Here is a 22,337-nt window from a genome sequence, read left to right on the forward strand (position 1 = left end):
AGTATGTTAATGACAAATACAAATATTTGATGTATTAAGTTGCCCAAAACCCAACATCTGTATCCACTCTGATTTCAGGATTAAAAGTTCTGAACTTGTGGACCCTGAAAACAATTTGTTGCCATCATTTTATTACTTTTTAGTTATGGTCAAAACGTTCCTAGAGTGTAAATATCCACTCTACCTCATGTGTCAAAACTAGGGAGTAACAAAATGAACATTTCATGTCATGGTTACAATTGTTATCACAGTATTGATGAATGTGCTCAAGAAGTACTTGAACACACACTAAAATCTTATAAACAAGTTTTATTGAGAAAAATTTACACAATATGTACTTTCTTAACAGTTTTTAAACATTCCGTTTCACGTCAAAATATAAATTCCGTTTGTTTTTTTTTTCAATTAAATATAAATAAGAATATGAGAAATATAAATAAAAGTAGTTTAAGGATGGGAGTTCAAGGATGAGTGTCAAAAAATCCGGAGCTAACTTCTTATCAGCAATCAAGTATTAACTAAACACTTGTAGGTTCTCAGAGCAACACTCATCGGAAATGTGTCCAGTAAAAACCTGTCCGATCGGAGCGTTCAACAATAACAAAAATTCCATGGATGAATTAAGTAAACAATATCCAAAAAATAGGATCCAAACAAAATTTGTGGAACGCTCTCCTTGGCCGCTGGTACTTGCTGCTGCTCTTGCCTAAACACCGCACTGAATTTCAGGACAGGGACACCAAAACAAGCTTGGCTTGCTAGTTAGCATAATTATCATCATCGAGCTAGCTTACTTGTTGTTGATACTGTTACATGATTGGCTGTTGGCGTGTCCCTTCCATTGCTCAGTAAATACTGTTAACTGATTGTCTGTTGTAGCATGTCACTTCCATTGCTCAGTGACACTTCCTGTTTTCTGTTTACTGGGTTCCCAAAGCGCGAGTGACCTCATGCAGCGAATCATGCTGGCTCGAATATTTTATCGAAAGCATTTAATATTGATATGATTATGTGTATTGCGATGTATAATTATTGTTTTATTGGCCCAGTGCTATGTAGTATTGATTCTTAAAAAATATTTTCGGGGCTTTTGTCGGAGCCCTACATGCGGATGGAAATGTTCCTCTTTTTTGTGAATTTTCCTCCTCTTTTGTCAAAGGGTGCTCACATGCCTGTGCTTCCTTTGTGGAGAAAGGAGGTAGGGCAGAAATCTCAATAAGCAATAGTTTAAAAAAAAAAACATATTTAAACCAAATATAAGTACTGGTTTGACAGTTTATACTTAATTGTACATTTCATAAATAATCCTGAGATATATAAAGTAATAACTTTTTCGTGATAGTCAATGTTATGTATCACTTACTATTAAAAAAATCTGTTATTTGTTATTGTTGACTAAGTGAGTTGTCTATTTCCTTGCAGTCAAGATGATTTCATCTTCAGTACTGGTCCAGTTCCTTTGTCTTTGATGTGAAATGTTTTTGTTAAGGAGTACTGTACAGAATGATTATAGATATAGTCAATTTTGGTCATGGTACATTTATTTTCATTATTGGTACTGTCCATCATAGAATGAGGAGAACAAATCATTTATACATTGGTGATTTTGTAGTTCGATGTCTGTTACTTATATTATTATTTTAGTAATATCATTATAGGCACACTTCAATTGTAAGTGATAGAATCCAAAACAAAAATCCGTAAAATCACATTGTATGAATTTTTTAAAAGTAATTAATTTGCATCTTATTGCATGAAATTTATATTTGATACTTCAGAGAAGTAGAGGTTACTAGGTGATCAATTCCGTGGAGAAAAAAAAATGCAAGTTACTTGAAAATAATAAAATGTGTAATTTTTTGTTTTGTTTTAGATTTTACAGAACCGCCAGTCTATTAAATACTTGTTCTCCTCACTGCACATAGACTAAGGTCCACTTTGGCCGCTGCAGGTTAAAATATACTGTAGGTCATTTCAGTCATTTTTTTGTAGTTCAGTATTTCTCATCTCTTTTGATGTTGTATATACATATATGGACAAATTGGGTTTATACAATTGTAATCTATTGTTCAATGAAATATCACGATAGGTTTACCAGAGAGGGAACCATTGGTCCATCACCCTACAGCGGCAATACAGCCATCCCATCACTGTATGACCTCCACATCAATTGTCAATTTCCTTACGGAGGCCATATATCTAGCCTATCACCATATGGCAGGGGTGTCCAAAGTGCGGCCCGGGGGCCATTTGGGGCCCCCAGGTCATTCTTTAACGGCACATTTTAAAAATACAACTGAAAAAAATAAAAAGTGATAAAAAGCGCAAACAGGTGAAATGTAACAAGAAAATGTTGCAATGCTTTAATAACACAAAGATGCCATGCAGGCTGTTTCTTTCTTTAAAAAATAATGAATCAAAATCAATGTCATTTTGAATTATTGACCTATTCAAAACTTCAATTACGTCACGTTAAATATTCCACTTTAAGATATTTTTTGGGGAAAATGTTGCATATTTTGTGTTTTGCCATATAAAAAAACTGAGCTGTTTTTTTTTTTTTTTAAAGAAGGGCCTAAAACAAACAAACCAAAAAAATTAAACAACAATAAAAGTTCTAAAATTGACGGATATATCTGAGGTTGATCTCGAGATTATTGTGCTAAAAGTAAACAGTAAAAAAAATGTATTATTTATTTTTTAACACTTTAACGAGTAGGACACTTTGGGATCCCCAATTATTTTAGTGTGATTTGTTTTTAAGTGTCATTCCTCAAAAAAAATAATGATTAAATATCCAAAATTAAGGCTCCAATTATTATATAATCTCAAAAATTCCACCCCAAAAAGTTATTGGATGAAAATATTGCATATTTCGTGTTTTTTCCATTTTTTTTTTCCTAATGTTGATCTAGAGATTTAAAACATGAATAATGATAATAATACTGAATAATGACACATTTTTAATATTTTTTTTGACCAAAACCCTTTGGGGTCCCGGGATCATAACTAAGTGGAGGCCTAACTGTATATTTTTTTTATACATTTATTGTATTGGTTTTTAAAATATGAAAATGGCCCCCGCTTGCTTTGATTTTTCAGTGTGCGGCCCTCAGTGGAAAAAGTTTGGACACCCCTGCCATATGGTCTCAACATAAAAGGTCCATTTCCCTACGAAGACCATGCATCCTGCCCATCAACCAATGGCCTCACCACCGAAGGTTGATCACTCTGGAGGCTGTTCACCCCGCCTATCCCCACACGACTTCAACACCGCTGGCCCATCACCAAATGTCCACAACACCTCTGGTCCTTCACCCGGCGTACACAATAGCTTGCCACCTAGCCGGGTGAATCCACCTGAGAATAAAAACGCAGCTTTCCTGGCACCAGACAGGAGAGATGCACTCAACCCATCTGTTGAGGACACTATCTGCTATCAACCACAGGCAGAAAAATCATGGACGCCATGTGATGGATGTAGGGAGGAGTTGGAAAAAATCCGGCGAGAAAAGCAACGAATCAAAGAAGTCCTCTTGAAAATAGGTAAGTACCCAATGCTAATTCATTCATGATGTAATTGTTTTGTTTACTTAAACTTGTGATTGGGCCTTGAACACATTATTTTCTCATTCTGGTATTGTTTGTGCTATTTTTTCCCTTTCAGATCCGTGCCAAGTCAGAGTACTTCAAACTCCCTGCGACCTCGTTGGAGACAAATACACCGACGGCCCTCATTAATCGGACCAGCAAGAGCTCTTTCCTGAGAGCGGCGTATTCATATCATCGTTCCGCCTTGCTGCCATGAGACATGCTTCAAAGCCCAAATGTATGCGTTTATTCCACGCACTTTTTGACCTCTTTTTTACAGTAGAGGAGTGTCCCTTTTGGTCGCCCTGAAAACAAACCTGCAGGAACACGAAAGCGCATCCTTGACCGGAAAAAAGTTGAAGGAATCCTAAGTAAGTTTTCCCAAACTGAGGGTGTTTTCAGGCCAAAATTGGGTAACAATAATTAAATAGAAGTTCAATATGAGAAATGTTAATCCCTTATCGATTACAGCACACTGGAAGTATAACTCAATGTTACATAATTACAATTTGTGATTGACTAAAAACTAGCGTTATGATGAGCAATATAGTGTTATGTCCATCAACTTGAAGTGTGGTTGTGTGTATTAATGATTTTGCGTAAATTAAGGCTTTAAACGGCAATAAAAAGCATTAAATGCTTTGCCCAGAGGCATTTAAAAAATTGAATACGATTGTAGGACATGGCGGACAGTCAATATGTCAAACGGTAAGTGAAAATTAACTTAAGAAGGTTACGGTCATCGAAATTGTTAGTCTTCCTGTGTGTTTCTTTTTTTAACTGCGGCTGTCAAACTGCATACAAGAGGTATTGTAAGGTGGGAACACGACAAAAGCACTGCTTCAATAAAGCAAAATGAAACTGCTCTGGGGGCCTAAACTTTTCCATTCTTTGGTCACTGTAGGCGTGTAGTCCTTAACTGTGACACCATGTCAGGATAATGGAAAAGCTGAGCTTTTTTAATACACTGAGTCGTTTATTTCAATCATCTGCACTTCAACACATATGAGCTAACTTGCCTAACATTAGCAACTGTTGTGACGCAAGTGATCTACACTAGCGAGGCAATTTTCACAGCAGACCACAACTCTTTTATTTTCTGACATTCCCACAATAAATGAATACAAGTTCCTTCAGCTGCCGGACACTTGATACATACTTGCTATTTACTGTAAACATTTTAAACAGAGAAGGTGTAAAATACAATAAATTCAAAATGTTTAATTGCCATAGCTTTTTTTCAAATGCATCTTATTGGCATTTTTACCAATATTGTTCTGTATTTTTCTAAAATGTTTAAATAGATCATCCATTTCCAAACACATGCATAATTTGCAATCCTGGTATGATGTTCATTTATTATTCCATAAAACCTTTTAACTATTTAAAACAAATTGTATCCTGATTAAAAATGGTATCCTCCAGTTTGTGGCTATTATAAATCATATTTTCAGAGAATATATATATATACTTACAGCATGTTTCAAACAGACACAACTAAATAAATGGCTAATGGGTATATTATATTGATCATCTGATGCAGAATGGGATGTTTGTTTAGAGGGTTTAAGTGCAGTTCTCCTTTAATATTTTTGATAGCCTTTTAATTATCGATTGTCTACGGCCATGCATACGGTCAAAACACCAGATGCTACTCCACAAAAATAAATAAATAAAAATACATTCTCCAATTAAACAGCTTTGTAAGCCAATTCTAATACACTAGATAGTAACAGTTAATGTAAACTTTTCAACTAATTAACTAATGCTTGCAACTGTGTGTATACAGATAGATAATTGTAAGCTTTTGACTATATAAAAAAACAACAACTATATGCAGTCGCACATGGGCATTACATTTTTTCAAGTACCAAAAAATGGCATTAAAAAGCATTACATTTGAATTTGCATTATTATTGTTATTGCATTGCATAGATTTGATACCTGTAGAAACTGATGTGGGACAAAATTACGAATGGCTGATTATTATGTTCTTGCCTTGCAGGGTATGTCCTGAGATGCGGCACCTTTCCTGATTGGGACAATATTGAGGAGGCCAAGCTCAAGAAAGCTTTGGTAAACAAATGTCGGGCCAGAGACGGTTTTAAGTAGGCCCTTGTACCTGTCGAGTTCATTCTATGGTAGGATGTTTCCTTGGTAAACATGTTAAATATTTTGGTCTAGGTTTGCGTAGTATATATTGTAAAAAATTGCCTTATGATGTAGCTTTTAGTACCACGTTATTCTGTGATAATGCATATTGAGGTGTGCTGTGCCAAGCAAATTTGGCACTGATGCCAGCGCCCCCCGCGACCCCAAAAGGGAATAAGCGGTAGAAAATGGATGGATGGATGGATGCAACCTCACTAACAAGCTAGCGGCTAATATCCTTTCACAGAGCAAAGTTTTTTCCAAATAAAAAAATAATGCAACCGGAAATTACGCAGTATGTTGCTGCTTACATAATCAGGTATATTAGTAGCTTTTGTAACCAATTTCAAAATATTTCAATGATCATGTGTGTACCAAATGTTATATTGTTATCGCAGGAGGCTGTTCTATTGTTTACAACAGTGTTTCTTAATCATAGGGCTGGGGCCCACTGTTTGGCTGAGAGTACCCCTTGGAAGCCGCCAATAAATATCTGTTTCTTAGCTGTGGTCCGTCCATATGGGCAGCAATGGTACTCGGTTGTCTTACACTTTAGTGTAAGATGACTAATTCAGTGTTTATATTTCAGTTGGTCCCAGACTCCTTGTGGAAAAGTTGGTCGTGCCCCAAGGTAAAAATGTTAAGTATCCCTGGTTTTCAATGTGTGATTATTTTTTGTATGTAGACTAGTTCCACACAGCACAGTTACAATTTTATAAATGTATTTCAGTTTTTACTTGGAATATTTCAAAAATGGAAATTTTGTCATTTACTCACCCTCTTACTGAGATGAAGTCAAGTGTTTTTTTAACTAAGGTACATGGTTTGCTCAACAAGGAGTTAAAAAGCTACACCAGACTTTTTCACAATAGCAAAGTGAGTACTCAAGGTCAAATTCATTTATTTTTGTATTTGTTTTATTTTTTGTATATTGTTTTCTGTTTTAAGTATTGTGAATGTCAATATGTACATTATGTATGTACTAATTAACTACATTTACATTTTTGTATTTAATCTTTTTATATTATATTTTGTATTTTTGTGTAGCCAAATAAAGTGATACACCTTTCAATATTTGAGTATTTGTTTAGTGTTATTTCTAATTAAGTCAGATGAATATTTTAATTGCACTCTCAATTTGTTCTCATGATTCTCAAATTTGAGATATGATAATAAATTTAAGAGAAATAATCAAGACATGAAAAAGACATACATAAGATCTCTTTTAGTGCTCATACATCTCGTTTCTTTCTCTTTTTATTATCCTTCAAAATAAATGAGACATAATTGAGATCAATGGCATACATATATGAGCTCTCGTCAGTGTATCCCACTTCTCAAATATTGCTCAAAGGGTTGTCTCAACTCAACCTCCTTTGTCTCAGTGATGTCTTGTCTCTTTTTAGCTTATTTATTGCTCCTAAGGGTCCCTTAGGAGCAATAAAAGAGAAACAATTGATCACAGAATTAGACAGATATGAGAAGCTCAAAATGTTCTCAAGATACGAGATTAAGCAACAGATGAGCAAGCAAATTTTTGCTATGGGGAGTTATTTGACAGAGTTGATCACTCATGAGTTAGTTTAACTCTGCTGAGATGCAATTAAGCCCCGCCCTGCATTTCACTTCAGTTGGAGGGAAAAGAGACAATAGGAACCATTTCGCTTCTCTCGTGCAGTTCCACAAGGTAAGTGCAATTTAATCAAATGTACTGAAACAGCTGCAAATTAATGCTGTGAAATGTAGCATGTACAATAAAACATGTATGGAGAATATGTGTTTTAGCAACTAAGCTTTTTTTGTCACCAGTTCTGAACAACAAAATCGGTCATGCTATTAGCTTGCATTTCTAAGCTAGCAGACAGTAGTAGCAAGTCACTTCAACTTTAAAAATGACAGTAAGTCACTTCCTCAAAGCCATGATAAACAAAGTTTTTACTGTACAAAATCTTATTTAAGGCTGGAACTAACAGTTGTGGGGGCTTTTGTTATTTTGTCCCTCACACTCTAAACTTCAAAAAACTGCAAAAACCTGTGGAGACATGTTTCTCTTGTCCAATTTTGTCTGCGGAGGGATAAGCTCAGTAGTTACTGGTTCATTTATTGCTACTCTTCAAGTTTTGGTGTTATTTATTATCAGGGTATTCACTGGGTCATGGACACATTGTATTAAATATTAAATGAGATTTAATTGAATTTAGTATTTAATTCATACCAGGGCCTTTACAAGCATCTGAATCTGTCTTGACCTAGGAATATATAAATGTAAGAACTGATTGTTGGGGTTTTTTTTCTTGATTTGGTACAAATTAATATAGCTGCAGCCTCTCCTCTGTTCTCAGGGGCACAGAAACACACGCACGTCAGTGAGCAGCAGAGCAGAGGTTACGGTGGATCCCGTGAAATGACAGTAACTGTAACATCAGTTTGACGACATCTAACTGTAAGTACTGTATGTGAAGAAAAACCTCCTCGAGTATAAACAACTGTAAAACCTGCGCAAACATGTGAAATACTTTTTAATCCGTTTGCTCCTCCATCTCTCATTTATCCTCTGACACAGCATGCTGGCTCATCTTTAAGCTGTAGCAAACAATCTAGCAGTCGTTGTCCTTATACTTTCTGCTAACCATAACTCGCCACTGAAATGATTGTGTTAAAAGTTTCTGCTGGCAGAGCCAACCAGCCCTCACTGCCACATAAACAGCTGAGAAAGGAGGAAAGTGATAGGACAGGAAGAATAACTAATGTTTTTTTTTCTTTTTTGCTGTGTTTTTAATCTTATTTTGAAATTATTCAATGTTGTGACAACAGGAATATGATTAAAATGACTTGTTTCCAGTGAGATATTGTGACTTTTCTGTTGTAGAAATTACTGTTACTGCTCTAACATTTAGTTTTAATTACAATATTCAATTGTGATCCCTTTCAAAATTCTCTCTCTGTCTCATGTATACATAAATATAGACATATATATATATATATATATTATAAAGCAATCATTTAGGAATGAAAAGAAAATTATTGATAGAGGCCCCTGCAAAATATTAACAAATCTTATCCTTTACTGTGACACATTGACCTCTAAACTGTTCTTTCTTTAAATATTGACTTTCTTTAATATATGTTTTGCATGTCTCAGTGAAGATGCTGGTCCAGGTGAAGTACAACCAACAGCAGAAGTATGTGAAGCTGGATGACGTTGAGGGACCGTTTGACTTTCTCCAATTCCATGAAAAAGGTGTTTCAATTTACTTAATCTTACCTTAAAAACAGTTTAAAAATAGACCCACTTTCTTTAAAAACCTCATGTTGTATACTCTGGTGTCTTTACATGCCTGAAGCAGATTCCTTTATAAATGGGGATAATTTACTCAACATGTGTGCCACCTAGAATGTAAAGCATTTTATACACAAGAACAGTTAACTGAGAAAAGCCAATACTTAACTTTTAAATTTGGACTTAAGAAGTATCAGGGTTACTTGAGGGAAAAAATCACCAGTGGATGACTCCATCTAACTAGAACAGTCATTTGCTGTGAGACAAATGAAACTGCACATAAAGCACATAAATCACAATTTTCTCATATTGTTTTCCAGTCATTGAGAGATTTTGCCTGCCACCCGATGCAAGCATTATGTACAAGGATGCAACAGGGACAGAAGTTGATGCGGAAATATTCAGCGACCTGGTTGGACAAGGCAATGTGGTGCTGACAATATTCTCAAGCCAGGGTGAGATATAAAATCATGTATTATCAGGCACTCTGTACACTACTGAATAAAATGATCAAATGTTTTTTTCTTTTATTCCTTTAGAATTTTCAGACCTGTCCTTGTCCTCTGCATCTGAGATCTCTGACTCTAGCTTCAACTCAAGCGGAACTCTTACCATGGATGAGATCCCTCGCAAGAGACAGCGAAAAGAGAATAAGCATGATGCAACATCAGCTAAACAGGTTTGAACAAAGCTTGATTCTCTTGAGTTTTTTTACACATTAAAACAGTTTTTGCGTGTCAAGAATAGCTGTTTATCACCATATTTTGCATTTTCATGTTTTTGTTTTTCATCAGTTGATTGAAGCTGTGTTAAAAGCCAAGTCTGGCAGTGAAGCAGTACTTCAGGAGTACCAAACAACAGAAACCCTAACAGATATCACAAGACGACAAATGGTCAACATACTGGTGGCTCACATGATTGATAGTCATGGGTATGTATGTTTTTACATTCAATTTTTTTGTGCTTGATAACAACATGGCCATTACATGGATCTATATTAAAAAATTTGATATCTCCTATCAGAAACCTTCCCACTAAAGCAGTCAGAGAGGAATATGCTCTTGGCATAGTGACACTGTTCCCGTCTCTCAAGGATCCATACACCAAGAAAGGCTATGTAATTCTTATTTTTATTATTTATATGACTATTTTCATGTCATTCTTGCATCAACATTTATTTCAATAATTGCAATTTTTGGCCCTGATGCTATGTGCATAGCACTGATATGAATTCTCTGAGATTTCTCATGAACTAAGTATGACAATGAATTTAATCTTTTTTCATTTCAGGAACACTTCTATGATGCTGCTTGTAGTGACGACTATGACTGGTTAAATATGGATTAGCAATCACTTCAGGGTGTCGGGTCAGGACAGCAATTATTCATTCAGGTGAGTGCAGGAGAAATAATAGATTGTCCAAGTCCAGATTTGCAGGTTCAATTGTATATTGAATTGTTCGTTTGCATTTGTGTATGTGTGTGGTTTCCTAAACAAACAAATACAATTATTGTAAATTAACTAAAGTGACCACAATACAATTGAATATAGGCACAAGCATGCAACATGGCTGTTAAATATACATTACTTAGCTGTGTATACACAGTTTACATAAATCCACAGAATTTGAACATCCCAGCCCTAAGTAATGTAATAATTACTAGAATTTAAATAGCATCACAACAATAATTCTAAATTGTCAATTGGGGCTAACAAACATGTCCAATGCTACAAACAGGCCCCAATAAGGGTATGATATTTAGCTAGCAGTTAGCTTGCGAACCTGATGCCAAACAGCCATTAGACAACAATAAAACTGACCAAATGAGTTGCAATATAGTTTTAAGCACAAAACAGGTTATATTAAAGTGTATATAAAGTAACTCACTTTGTATTGACGCACACTGTCAATTAAACAAATGACATCGAAGTTCACCGTAACTTTCAGAGCTTGCTGATATAGTGATGTGTTCAATGCCCCCTCCAGTGTCGTAAAAGTGAACTACACTCAAGCAACTCAATGACACAAAAAGAAAACAAGCGTTTCAGAGACAGTCTTTTGTACACTGCTAGTAGCACAGGATACATTTCTTGGCGTCTGAAAACAGTCCAAAGGAAAATTCGGCGTGGATCTGAGGCGCCACCAAGTAGCTCTTTGAACCTTTCTTCAGGAGGCCCAAAGTTCCAAAGGATTGTCAATGTCGACAATCAGCTTGATGGGGATGCTTGTCAAGAGGCAGTATCTTTGCTCAACCATACCACAGACAATTCCGTGATTCTCCAGAAGATGAGAGAGACATTTCAGCACCGTCAGAAGCTTGTTAATGACCCAGGTACAAGTGCTGATATCCTCTCCATCTTCCCAAGATTCCTCGATACAAAAGGATTGGTAAGTTTGGAATGAGATGTTTGGAGCAGCCTGACATTTGAAAGTATTTCCTTCGGTGGTAGTTAAATATCTTCTTTCTTAAAGGTGGAGCAAGACTTCATTCTCCTATTTGATGATGAGACATCCTCCAGGCTGCTTCAGAAGTGGGATGTGTTCTTCAAACCAAACATCATAAAAGAGGCTAAGCGACTTACTTCAGCACCAGAGTTGCGGCGCTTGTTACAGTCAGCAGAATGTTCCATTGGAAGTGATGAGGCAACATGTGAGTTTTATTTGTTTTTCTTCTTTTAAAGTATCTCCTGTATCTCTGAAAATGTATCTGATATTTGGAATAAATATGAACATTAGATGGAGGAAATGTGAACATTCTTGAGTTAATTCTTGTGAATCTTTGTCCTCAGCTTACGACCATGAATGGCCTCCCTGTTGTTGCTCATACATCTCCTTCCACCACCACCAGGAGGACCGAAGTCTCCAAAAATCAGTGCATGTGATGCCATTGAGAGACTTGTTGTCTTTCATAAGGTAATATTATGAAAGTGATAACTACTTGTCATGTGTCATGTTCTTAGCCACATGTGAAAATGAAGGCAGTTAAAAAGTGAATGAAACTTAAATTAAGTCTTAACACTCATTCCGATCTTTGCACTGAGATTGAGAGGATGTTTGAATAATGACTTTAATAATGTTTTTTTGTGGCAGCACAATATTCTGGTGTCTAATACTTAGTTTCCTTCTCTCAACCTAAGTCATGCTGCAGTATGGAGGAGCATCTCCGCAACCAGCAGGGTCGGCAGCCATACCTCCTCGCTGTTGGCCGTCAGAAGAGCAAGATCGACAGCTTCTACATCGCCATGGATAAGCATCTCATCCCATGCCAGGCAAACCGCTCCCTTGGGGCATTTGTTAAACTTTTCAAAGCACATTTTGATGAATATAAAGTTGGGCTTGTTGTTTCTTTCAACTTTGATTTGTTGTACTTCTGTAGCCTGTTTCATGATGTATGGCTTTTGATTATTTCTTTTTCAATCTACAATTCCAATAAATAACACGTATTTCCAGATTACTGATAACTTTTTCGAAATAAAATGTAATTCCCGAATAAGATAATTGTATCGAATCCAATGGATTGTCTGGTCCTAGAATCTCTTTGTAATGTTTGTTTGATTCCCCCAAAATACGACACAGTCTAATTTGAAAAACATATGTGCCTCGTCGGCTGTAGTAAAAAAAAAAAAAACCCATGCCTCCTCGGTCTAACCTCTCCCAGCCCTTTATCTGCCGTGTCAAAGATGGATCAGAGACCACCTTGGCCCCTAACCCCCACTTCTTCTCCACTACCAAGAGAACAGTAATTAATCCGAGCTGAGTTTTTGAAAATATTCCAACATGACTTTTTACTTTCATTTTGTATCAAAGCTGAGTTGTGCTCTCTGGTTTATTTTGCAAATGAACCGACAGAACATGATCATGTACAAGACTCGCCTACCCACAATGCACTGCAGCCCAACGCTCCTGGTCGGATGTTTGTATCGGGGTTCATGGAGAGATGCGGTAAAGAGTGGTAGCCAAGACACACGGTCACACTCGGCAATTATTTTGACCTGGGGAGCAGATTTAGAGGAAAAAATGTTTCTGGGGGGCCGGGATATCTGATTTTCAGGTACAAAAAACTTCACAATGACACAAAATAAACACAACAGTTAAACCTCACACTAAAAACAAGACAATTACTTGTACGTTGAAAAGACAGACTAGAACAAGACAAGACATGCAATGTCATCTACAAAATGTTATGTAAATGTTAGTCATTACACATGTGGCTATGGTTTTGATGTATTTGTTACAGACATGTTTACGTCAAGTAACATCACATGGTTCCATTTGCACCTTTCAACAAATCTGAAAAGGAATATTAAGAAGTAATACTTATATTTAATCCTACCTCTTCTCCGAGCACACGGTGACTGTACATACGGGTCGAAAAATGTCTGTGGAGTTTTAAGGCAAATACCAGATGAGTCGCCCGCTGGCCTCTTCTAAAATTAGCTCAAATAGCAGCACTTACCAGTGAGCTGCCTCTATTTTTTAAATTGTATTTATTTACTGGCAAGCTCGTCTCGCTTTGCTCGACATTTTTAATTCTAAGAGAGACAAAATTCAAACAGAATTTGAAAATCCAAGAAAATATTTTAAAGACTTGGTCTTCACTTGTTTTAATAAATTCATTTATTTTTTTACTTTGCTTCTTATAACTTTCAGAAAGACAGTTTTAGAGAAAAAATACAACCTTAAAAATGATTTTAGGATTTTCAAAAACATATACCTTTTTACCTTTTAAATTCCTTCCTCTTCCTGACAATTTAAATCAATGTTCAAGTAAATTAATTTTTTTTATTGTAAAGAATAATAAATACATTTTAATCTAATTCTTTATTTTAGCTTCTGTTTTTTCGACAAAAATTATTTGTGAAATATTTGTGAAATATTTCTTCAATTATGATTAAAATTCAAAAAAATTATTGTGGCAAATCCAGAAAAACCTTTATAATCAAATTTAAATCTTATTTCAAAGTCTTTTGAATTTCTTTTAAAATTCTTCTTCAGGAAAATCTAGAAGAAATGATGATTTGTCTTTGTTAGAAATATAGCTTGGTCCAACTCGCTATATATTCTAACAAAGTGCAGATTGGATTTTAACCTATTTAAAACATGTCATCAAAATTCTAAAATTAATCTTAATCAGGAAAAAATACTAATGATGTTCCATAAATTCTTTTTTTTAATTTTTTCAAAAAGATTCGAATCAGCTAGTTTTTCCCTTCTTTTTTTCGGTTGAATTTTGAATTTTAAAGAGTCGAAATTGAAGATAAACTATGTTTCAAAATTTAATTTTCCTTTTTTTTTTCCTGTTTTCTCCTCTTTTAAACCGTTCAATTAAGTGTTTTTTTCATCATTTATTCTCTACAAAAAACCTTCCGTAAAAGGAAAAAAAATGTATGACAGAATGACAGGCAGAAATACCCATTTTTTTATACATATAGATTTATTTATTAAAGGTAGATTGAGCAAATTGGTTATTTCTGGCAATTTATTTAAGTGTGTATCAAACTGGTAGCCCTTCGCATTAATCAGTACCCAAGAAGTAGCTCTTGGTTTCAAAAAGGTTGCTGACCCCTGATATAAATGAATGTAACCATGGTAATAAAATGTTATATAGCAAAGTAAAAGTTGTGTTTCTTATCTAAGTAAATGTAACTCGTTACTACTCACCTACGTGGATAAGTGTGTTCACCTTTGACAGGTACGACAAAATAAAAATACAAATAAAAATGATCACCATCGAGTTTAGGTGACTTGAAACAAGCATGCATTCAATGTTTGGCTTTACCGTGTCTACTTTTACTTTCACTTTCTTTGATATTCTGCCAGCAGAAGCGTCTGCCTCACACTTTTCCCCCACGTTCAGCACTTTGGCCACAGCGAGTCCATCTCATGAAGGCTTTCTGCTGACTTTTTTTACTCAGGATGAAACGTCCTGATGCAACCCTGGCCGGGAATCGAACCCATGCGAGGCAGATGCGTGTCCCGTTACCAGAGGTGGGACCAAGTCATTTTTTTGCAAGTCACAAGTAAGTCTCAAGTCTTTGCCCTCAAGTCTCGAGTCAAGTCCCGAGTCAAGACAGGCAAGTCCGAGTCAAGTCCAAAATCAATACTGGAAAGTCTCAAGTCAAGTCCCAAGTCCTGCATTTTGGGTTTCGAGTCATTTCAAGTCTTTTTAACCACAGACTAATATATGTACACAGATTGTGTATGCTTTTAAAACGCTGTATGTATTTATTATTAAAAAAAACAGTGCTGACATTGCATTTCATAATAGCACTATTAACCAGTTATTCTAAACATTTAACTCATTCCTTTACAGTACAAACACATCTGAAAAAACAAGTGCAACTGTACTTATTTGCACAAAAGTGTTAACATTGTATTTCCATTGAATATTGCATTGTAACTAGTTCATCAGCAGTTTATGTCATGTTGTCACCTTATCTCATTGATCTCATCTCATACTGTATGTGTTTATGTCTGTGTACACATGAAAAACCACAAATACATGAACATAACAATGAACAGTGCTGTACTTGTTAGATGTCAGGGCCCTATGCAATATGTACACATATTCTTAATATAGTATACATTTTAACTGACCTTTATTTGACTATGTTTGTCTTTTTGTAGGTGGCTAAAATACGCGGTGCTGCTGACCGCCGTCTAATATTACGTTACTGTGTGTGATACATTCATTAACGTAACGTTATGTGTAGGTACCTCATGCAACCCTGCTTAAAAAAAATCACTTGACAATAAGTATGAATAAGGTAACATCTGCAGTGGACGCAACAGATTGCCGTGTTTGCAATGACGTTATAACCATAGACATCTTATAAGTAGACGCAGAATTGGCTGCTGTGACGCAAGCAATTTGGCCGCCATCTTGAAGTGGTGATGAGGAGCCGGCAAACAGCCTAAACTAACATTTGACAGGTAGAAAAAAAAGATGCTGGGCTGGTATTCAGCGTTTTCTTGCTCTATTGAGCGGACTGTTGAAAATAGGAATTGGAGGATTACTTTTCACAAGTAAGAATTTACATTAACATACTATTGGTTGTATTTTGTGAAAATAATATTACCTCAGAGTTAAGCAGGAGCAAAGAACTACAATATTTGTATGTGAAAATCACAAAGAAATCTTCTGGGGGAGGATGACCCCACTACAGGTATGTGGTTTACAAACTTTCAGGCCCAACTAAAACAAAATTCACCAGCCGCCACTGATTATGATGCATTCTCATTTTATTGTAACCACAGATTAGTCTTCAAGTAACAATATTCAAATACTAACTTTGTTGAGTAAGACAGAATTGTTTTATTCTGAATCCAGTGAAACAGATTGGTGGTTTTAGCTGAAATAAAGACTTTCAGGTGTTTATATATGTTTAAGTATTTGGCAGACACTTGTACCCCCTGTGAACATTTTTTTTAATTCAAGTACCCCTTAATCAGAGCAAAGCATTTTTGGTTGAAAAAAGAGATAAAGAAGTAAAATACAGCACTATGTCATCAGTTTCTGATTTATTAAATTGTATAACAGTGCAAAATATTGCTCATTTGTAGTGGTCTTTCTAGAACTATTTCGAAAAAAAAAGATGTAAAATTAACTAAAAACTTGTTGAAAAATAAACAAGTGATTCAATTTTAAATAAAGATTTCTACACATAAAAGTAATCAACTTAAAGTGCCCTCTTTGGGGATTGTAATAGAGATCCATCTGGATTCATCAACTTCATTCTAAACATTTCTTCACAAAAAAAAAACTTTAACATCAATATTTATGGAACATGTCCACAAAAAATCCAGCTGTCAACACTGAATATTGCATTGTTGCATTTCTTTTCACAGTTTATGAATTTCCATTCATATTTTGTTGAAGTATTATTCAGTAAATATATTTATAAAGGATTTTGAATTGTTGCTATTTTTAGAATATTTAAAAAAATATCATGTACCCCTTGGCATACCTTCAAGTACCCCCATTTGAGAACCACTGGTCTATAGGTCCGTAAGATATATAGATATCTAATGTATTCATACATTGTTTATGTAAGATATACGCATGTATTTATAACCTAATCATATTGTTTCTTTAACTTAAAAATAGCTGACTGTTTTTTTCCCCTTCTCTGGGATTATATTCCCAGTTTTGATCTCTGACGTCTGGTCACTTATAGCATATAAGAATATTCTATTACTGTTAAGCAAATTATGAACATGCCAAGACATGTGTCTTTTATCATAGTTACACGTATGACAAAAAAAGCGTGTGAGTATCAGTGGTATTCAGTGAGTTAAAATGAATTAAATGTGCTGACAATTCATTGCTCCTGCCAAAGGAATTGCCCTGAGTGGAGCGGATCACCACTCCAAGATGGCGGCCGCGCGTCACGTCAGCGGCAATAGGCAGTAGCGCTCGATGCTGTGTCTACTTATAAGATGTCTATGGTTCTAACGTTAGCAGTGAGTTTACAGCCTCACTCATTTAACTACACAACGAATAAAAGTTACGTTACTCAGCCAATAAACGTTAGCTTACATTCAAAACGTACCCTTCTTTGTGCAACTTCAAATGTCGAACGAAGTTGGAAGTTGTTGCGTCTCCGTCTGTAATCTTCCAACCGCATGTTTTGCATACGGCGATTCTTGTTTTGTTGACCAAGTCGTACTTTTAATACCCGAACGAAACACTTTATGGCATAATTTTATTCACTTATTCTTCTGTTGTTTGAAAGCTCTTCTTTGTTGGTTTTCCTGCAATTTGATTGGATGAATGCTTTGTGACGAAAACAACGCGGGTGTAATTTGATTGGCTGTTGTACTGACAGGTAGCGCACAGGCTGTCATCGCACACATGTTGACAAACACGCGTACACAATGGAAGATACGGAGCGCTCCTGAATAACTTTTTAATTGTTGGGTTTTGGGGAAAGTAGCCAGTCATGTCAAGTCAAAAGGCTCAAGTCCAAGTCAAGTCACAAGTCATTGATGTTAAAGTCTAAGTCGAGTTGCAAGTCTTTTTACATTTTGTCAAATCGAGTCTAAAGTCATCAAATTCATGACTCGAGTCCAAGTCATGTGACTCGAGTCCACACCTCTGCTTAATACTGTACTGGGGCACACCTGGGGCACAAATAATCCATGTGAGCGTGCAAAGCGCGCAAGCAAAAACATTTTTAGCACTTATTTATCATAAAAAAGACATAAATAGTGCTTTAAACTATGAAATCATATCAGATGATGTTGTATGGATCTTTGATGAACCACCTGAAATTAACTCATGCATTTGACCTACTTGTGCACTTTTTTACTCCAGACTTCTAAACTGCTACTGGTAAAAGCAAAAAGGAAGAGCAATGAATCTTTTTGAAATATTTATTGCAGTAATCATCTGCAAATTTAACATCGACAAAAGTAAAACAAAAAATAAAGTACCCCTACATCTCTGGGTTCTTTTATATTATTTAATTTCCATTTATGGCAATGTGGCTAATCCTATTTCAGATACACACAACTATAAAATATACACAAAACAATAAAGCCACAGTAGTAGAATAAATGAACAACTGTTGTGTGTCTGTTCAGGGAATCATTTTCTGAGAAGTAAACTGTAACGTCTCCTTTTCATTTTTGCAAAGTGGTCAATCACTCTGGACAGACATGGAAATATTACAGTAACTGTTATACAGTTGACCAGTGGTTCCCAACTGCTGGGTCGCGACATAAAAGTGGATTGTGTGTCATTTTCAGTCAGATGTGTGCATGAAAAAAAAAAGTTTAGGGAGAAAAAAATCAAATTGTGGCAACAAAACCAGGTTATTTTAGCCTTTTTTCTAGTGACTATTAGTGAGTATTTTAGCAAAAGGCAAACCGACTAACAAGTTGGAGGAGGACTCAGGACAGACATGGAAATATATTTAAAAACAATCTAAATGGGGCAACAAAACCCGATATTTTTAGCCATATTTCTGAAAACAAATACAGAAATGTTACTATTTTTTCTGGAAACAAAACCAGATGCTTTAGCTGTAGCCATTTTTCTGGTGACAAAACAAGATTATTTTAGTCAAAGTCACACCGATTAACAAGACAAGTCTACTGTGCTATTTTTCTGTGAAATAAACTTGAATGATTTAAAAATTTGGCTGATAACTTGATATGGAAAAATGTTTTTCTTCCTGAAGATAAACCATTTGAGAAGCACTCAACTCACACATGCTGACTCCAAATCATCATTGATGCAGAAGCAGCAGACAATAACCAACATGATGTTTCATGTTGATTGGAAATTGCCCCGACAGCTCGTACAGCAAATGAATATGTTTGTCTTGATACAAGGAATAACGTTAGCTAACTTAGCATCAACTCAAGACAATGATGTTGCCTAGCTAGCTAGGACTTCACTTACATCTCTCATTCCTTGCTGCTTCTTCCCTGCTGCGGGCCAATAACTTTCTTAAATCCATCTAGGAGTTACAGTTTAAGTCAAATAAAAATAAAAATAATGTAATTAACAAATTGTTGTTGGCTAACGTTACCTACCTCACACAGTGATTCTCATCCTCTCTCTCTCTCAACTGAAGTCTCGATCCACACGTGAATAAATTACCATATTAATTAGCCATGTGCTCATTGGAGTGAATACAGTAGCAATCAATTACCATACTAAGTAGTACGTGCGCTGTTGTCTATGTTATGTAGACTTAAAACTGTGAAGCGTTTTTTTTTTATTGGTGAAATTTCTACTGGTGCACGTGCCCCAGTGAAATTTGTCTGGCGACACCCCTGGGTTCTAACGTTAGCAGTGAGTTTACAGCCTCACTCATTTAACTACACAGCAAATAAAAGTCACATTACTAAGCCAATAAACTTTAGCTTACAATCCAAACTTACCCTTCTTTGTGCATCTTCAAATGTCGAACGAAATTGGAAGTTGTTGCGTCTACATATTCGAACTGCATGTTTTGCATACGGCAATTCGTTTTTTGTTGACCAAGTCGTAGTTTTTATACCCGAACGAAACCAACGTTGGCATATTTTTTTTCAACGGCGCGTTGTTTGAGAATTATTCTTCCTTGGTTTTCCTGCAATTTGATTGGATGAGTGCTGTGGGACCAAAACAACAGTACTAATTTGATTGGCTGTTGTACTGAGAGCATACAAGCTGATGGGAACAACACGCAGACAGACACAAGTACAAAAGGAAAGATACGGAGCGCTCCTGAAAAACTTTTTAATCTTTGGGTTTCGGGGAAAGTAGCAAGTCATGTCAAGTCAAAAGGCTCAAGTCCAAGTTAAGTCACAAGTCATTGATGTTAAAGTCTAAGTCGAGTTGCAAGTCTCTTTACATTTTGTCAAGTCGAGTCTAAAGTCATCAAATTCATGACTCGAGTCCAAGTTGTCACACCTGGGTGAAGTATTGTCTGGGTTTTGTTTGGTTTCATGTTGTCTTGTCATTTCCTGTTTTATTTTGAAAGGTTAACTCTCCCTCTAGTTTCAGGTCACTTGCCCTTCCTCCTGTTTCACTGGTCTGATGTCTCTCCTGATTGCCTGATTGTGCCCACCTGTGTCACCCTCGCTCATGTGTATAAATGTCTGGTCTTCCTCTTGTCTTGTGCCAGAGTATATCGTCTCGCTACGTGCTTCCAGCCTTGTCCACGGCCTTGAACCAAGTTTTGCTAAGTATTGCCTTGCCTTATTTATTGATTTCTTTGTTTCCTCTGAGAAAGACTTATTTTGTTTGTTAAAGTTTTTGGTCAAGAATTTTGTGTCTAATTTCAGTGCTTTGCCTTCTTTTTTCCCCCTCCTCTTGGAGCGCTTTAGTTTGTAGTTTTCTCAGCTTTTTATAGCGCACTTTCTGTTAAGTTATTTTCTCCTCTGCATGAGTGATTTACCTTTTTTTTTAGCTAATCATAGATTGTTGTTCTTTTGTTAGATTTGTGTGTAATTTTGCTATTGCCTTTTTCATCCCTATGGAGTGATTTTCTGTTTATTGCGTTTTGCCTATGTCTTTATCATAGATTCCATAGCCGCTTTGCTTTAATCACTCTGTTCAAAGAGATTTCAAAGAAAACTTCAATAAAGCCTGTGTCAATTGTCCCCCTTCTGCACCTGAGTCCTCATTCTCGCCAAGGTTTAACACAAGTCATGTGACTCGAGTCCACACCTCTGGCACAATGTCACTACAATAATCCATGGTATGTTTCATTCACCCTGCAAGTTCATTAATAAACATGCATTAACTGGACTTCTGACTGGACCTCACTTCATTGCAATGTTTGCTGCTGCCTAGGATCACTCCCTCAAACCTGTTGAGTAGTGACAGTAAAATTGAACATTTGAAGGTGAAGATTGCCACTACAGTAGGGTTCTAATTCTTTTTTTAAAGGCACAAAAAACAGGTCGGTTATTAAGAAAACTTACATTTATGAATATAAAACTTAGCTAATAGTATAAGGAGGTTGCAAAGGTAAAATTCCTTTTCATTTTTTTTTTTCATACAGTGTAAATCCAAATAGCACATCTTGTTTGGGACCAACTCTGAAACCCAGTTGTCCGTACGGTGACGACAACGGGACAAACAGGAGGTCAAAGTTGAATGTATGCTTTGTAAGGGCAGAGGTGGGTAGAGGAGCCAAAAATTGTACTGAAGTAAAAGTACCATTTATTTTGAATAATATGACTCAAGTAAAAGTCAAAACTAGTCTTTCAAAAAAATTACTTGAGTATGTTTAAGTATTATGTGAAAAAAAAACTACTATTGTGTTACTTTTTACTGTCAGTTAAGTTTCCATGCAATTACTGAGTCTCATTTCCCATGTTTTTCTATTTTCACAGCCACATGTGAAGTTATTTTCCACGTTCTAGCTCTATTGCAGGTGTGTCCAAAGTGCGGCCCGGGGGCCATTTTTTAAAAATACGATTGAAAAAAATTTAAGCGCAAAAATTAGGAGCAAACGGGTGAAATGTAGCAAGAATATGTTGCAATGTTTACTCTAATAACACAAAGCTGCCACGCAGGCTGTTTCTTTCTTTAAAAAAAAAAATAATGAATCAAAATCAATGTCATTATGAAATATTGATCTATTCAAGGCTCCAATTAAATTTTCCACTTTTAGATATTTTTTAGGGAAGATGTTGCATATTTTGTGTTTGCCATATAAAAAACTGAGCTGTTTTTTTTTTTTTTTTAAAGAAGGGTCTAAAATGAACAAACAAAAAACATCAACAATAAAACTTATAATTGACGGACGGATCTGAAGTTGATCTTGAGATTATTGTGTTAAAAGTAAACAGTAAAAAAATTTATAATTT

General features: G+C 35.7%; 1 protein-coding gene and 2 long non-coding RNA genes across 3 annotated transcripts in view; all 3 read left to right on the forward strand.

Moving 5' to 3' along the window:
* Positions 1-22,337, forward strand: part of LOC133552125 (class I histocompatibility antigen, F10 alpha chain-like) — an 89,918-nt gene that overhangs the window by 59,020 nt on the left and 8,561 nt on the right. The window lies entirely within an intron of this gene.
* Positions 9,594-20,922, forward strand: LOC133552142 (uncharacterized). Its single transcript, XR_009806633.1, has 3 exons — positions 9,594-9,701; positions 14,939-15,011; positions 20,524-20,922. It is a non-coding gene; the product is annotated as an uncharacterized LOC133552142 (long non-coding RNA).
* Positions 9,814-11,936, forward strand: LOC133550625 (uncharacterized). Its single transcript, XR_009806352.1, has 5 exons — positions 9,814-9,953; positions 10,046-10,139; positions 10,313-10,414; positions 11,010-11,673; positions 11,813-11,936. It is a non-coding gene; the product is annotated as an uncharacterized LOC133550625 (long non-coding RNA).

This window comes from Nerophis ophidion, linkage group LG04, assembly GCF_033978795.1.
Source record: "Nerophis ophidion isolate RoL-2023_Sa linkage group LG04, RoL_Noph_v1.0, whole genome shotgun sequence".
Classification (NCBI taxonomy): Eukaryota; Metazoa; Chordata; class Actinopteri; order Syngnathiformes; family Syngnathidae; genus Nerophis; species Nerophis ophidion.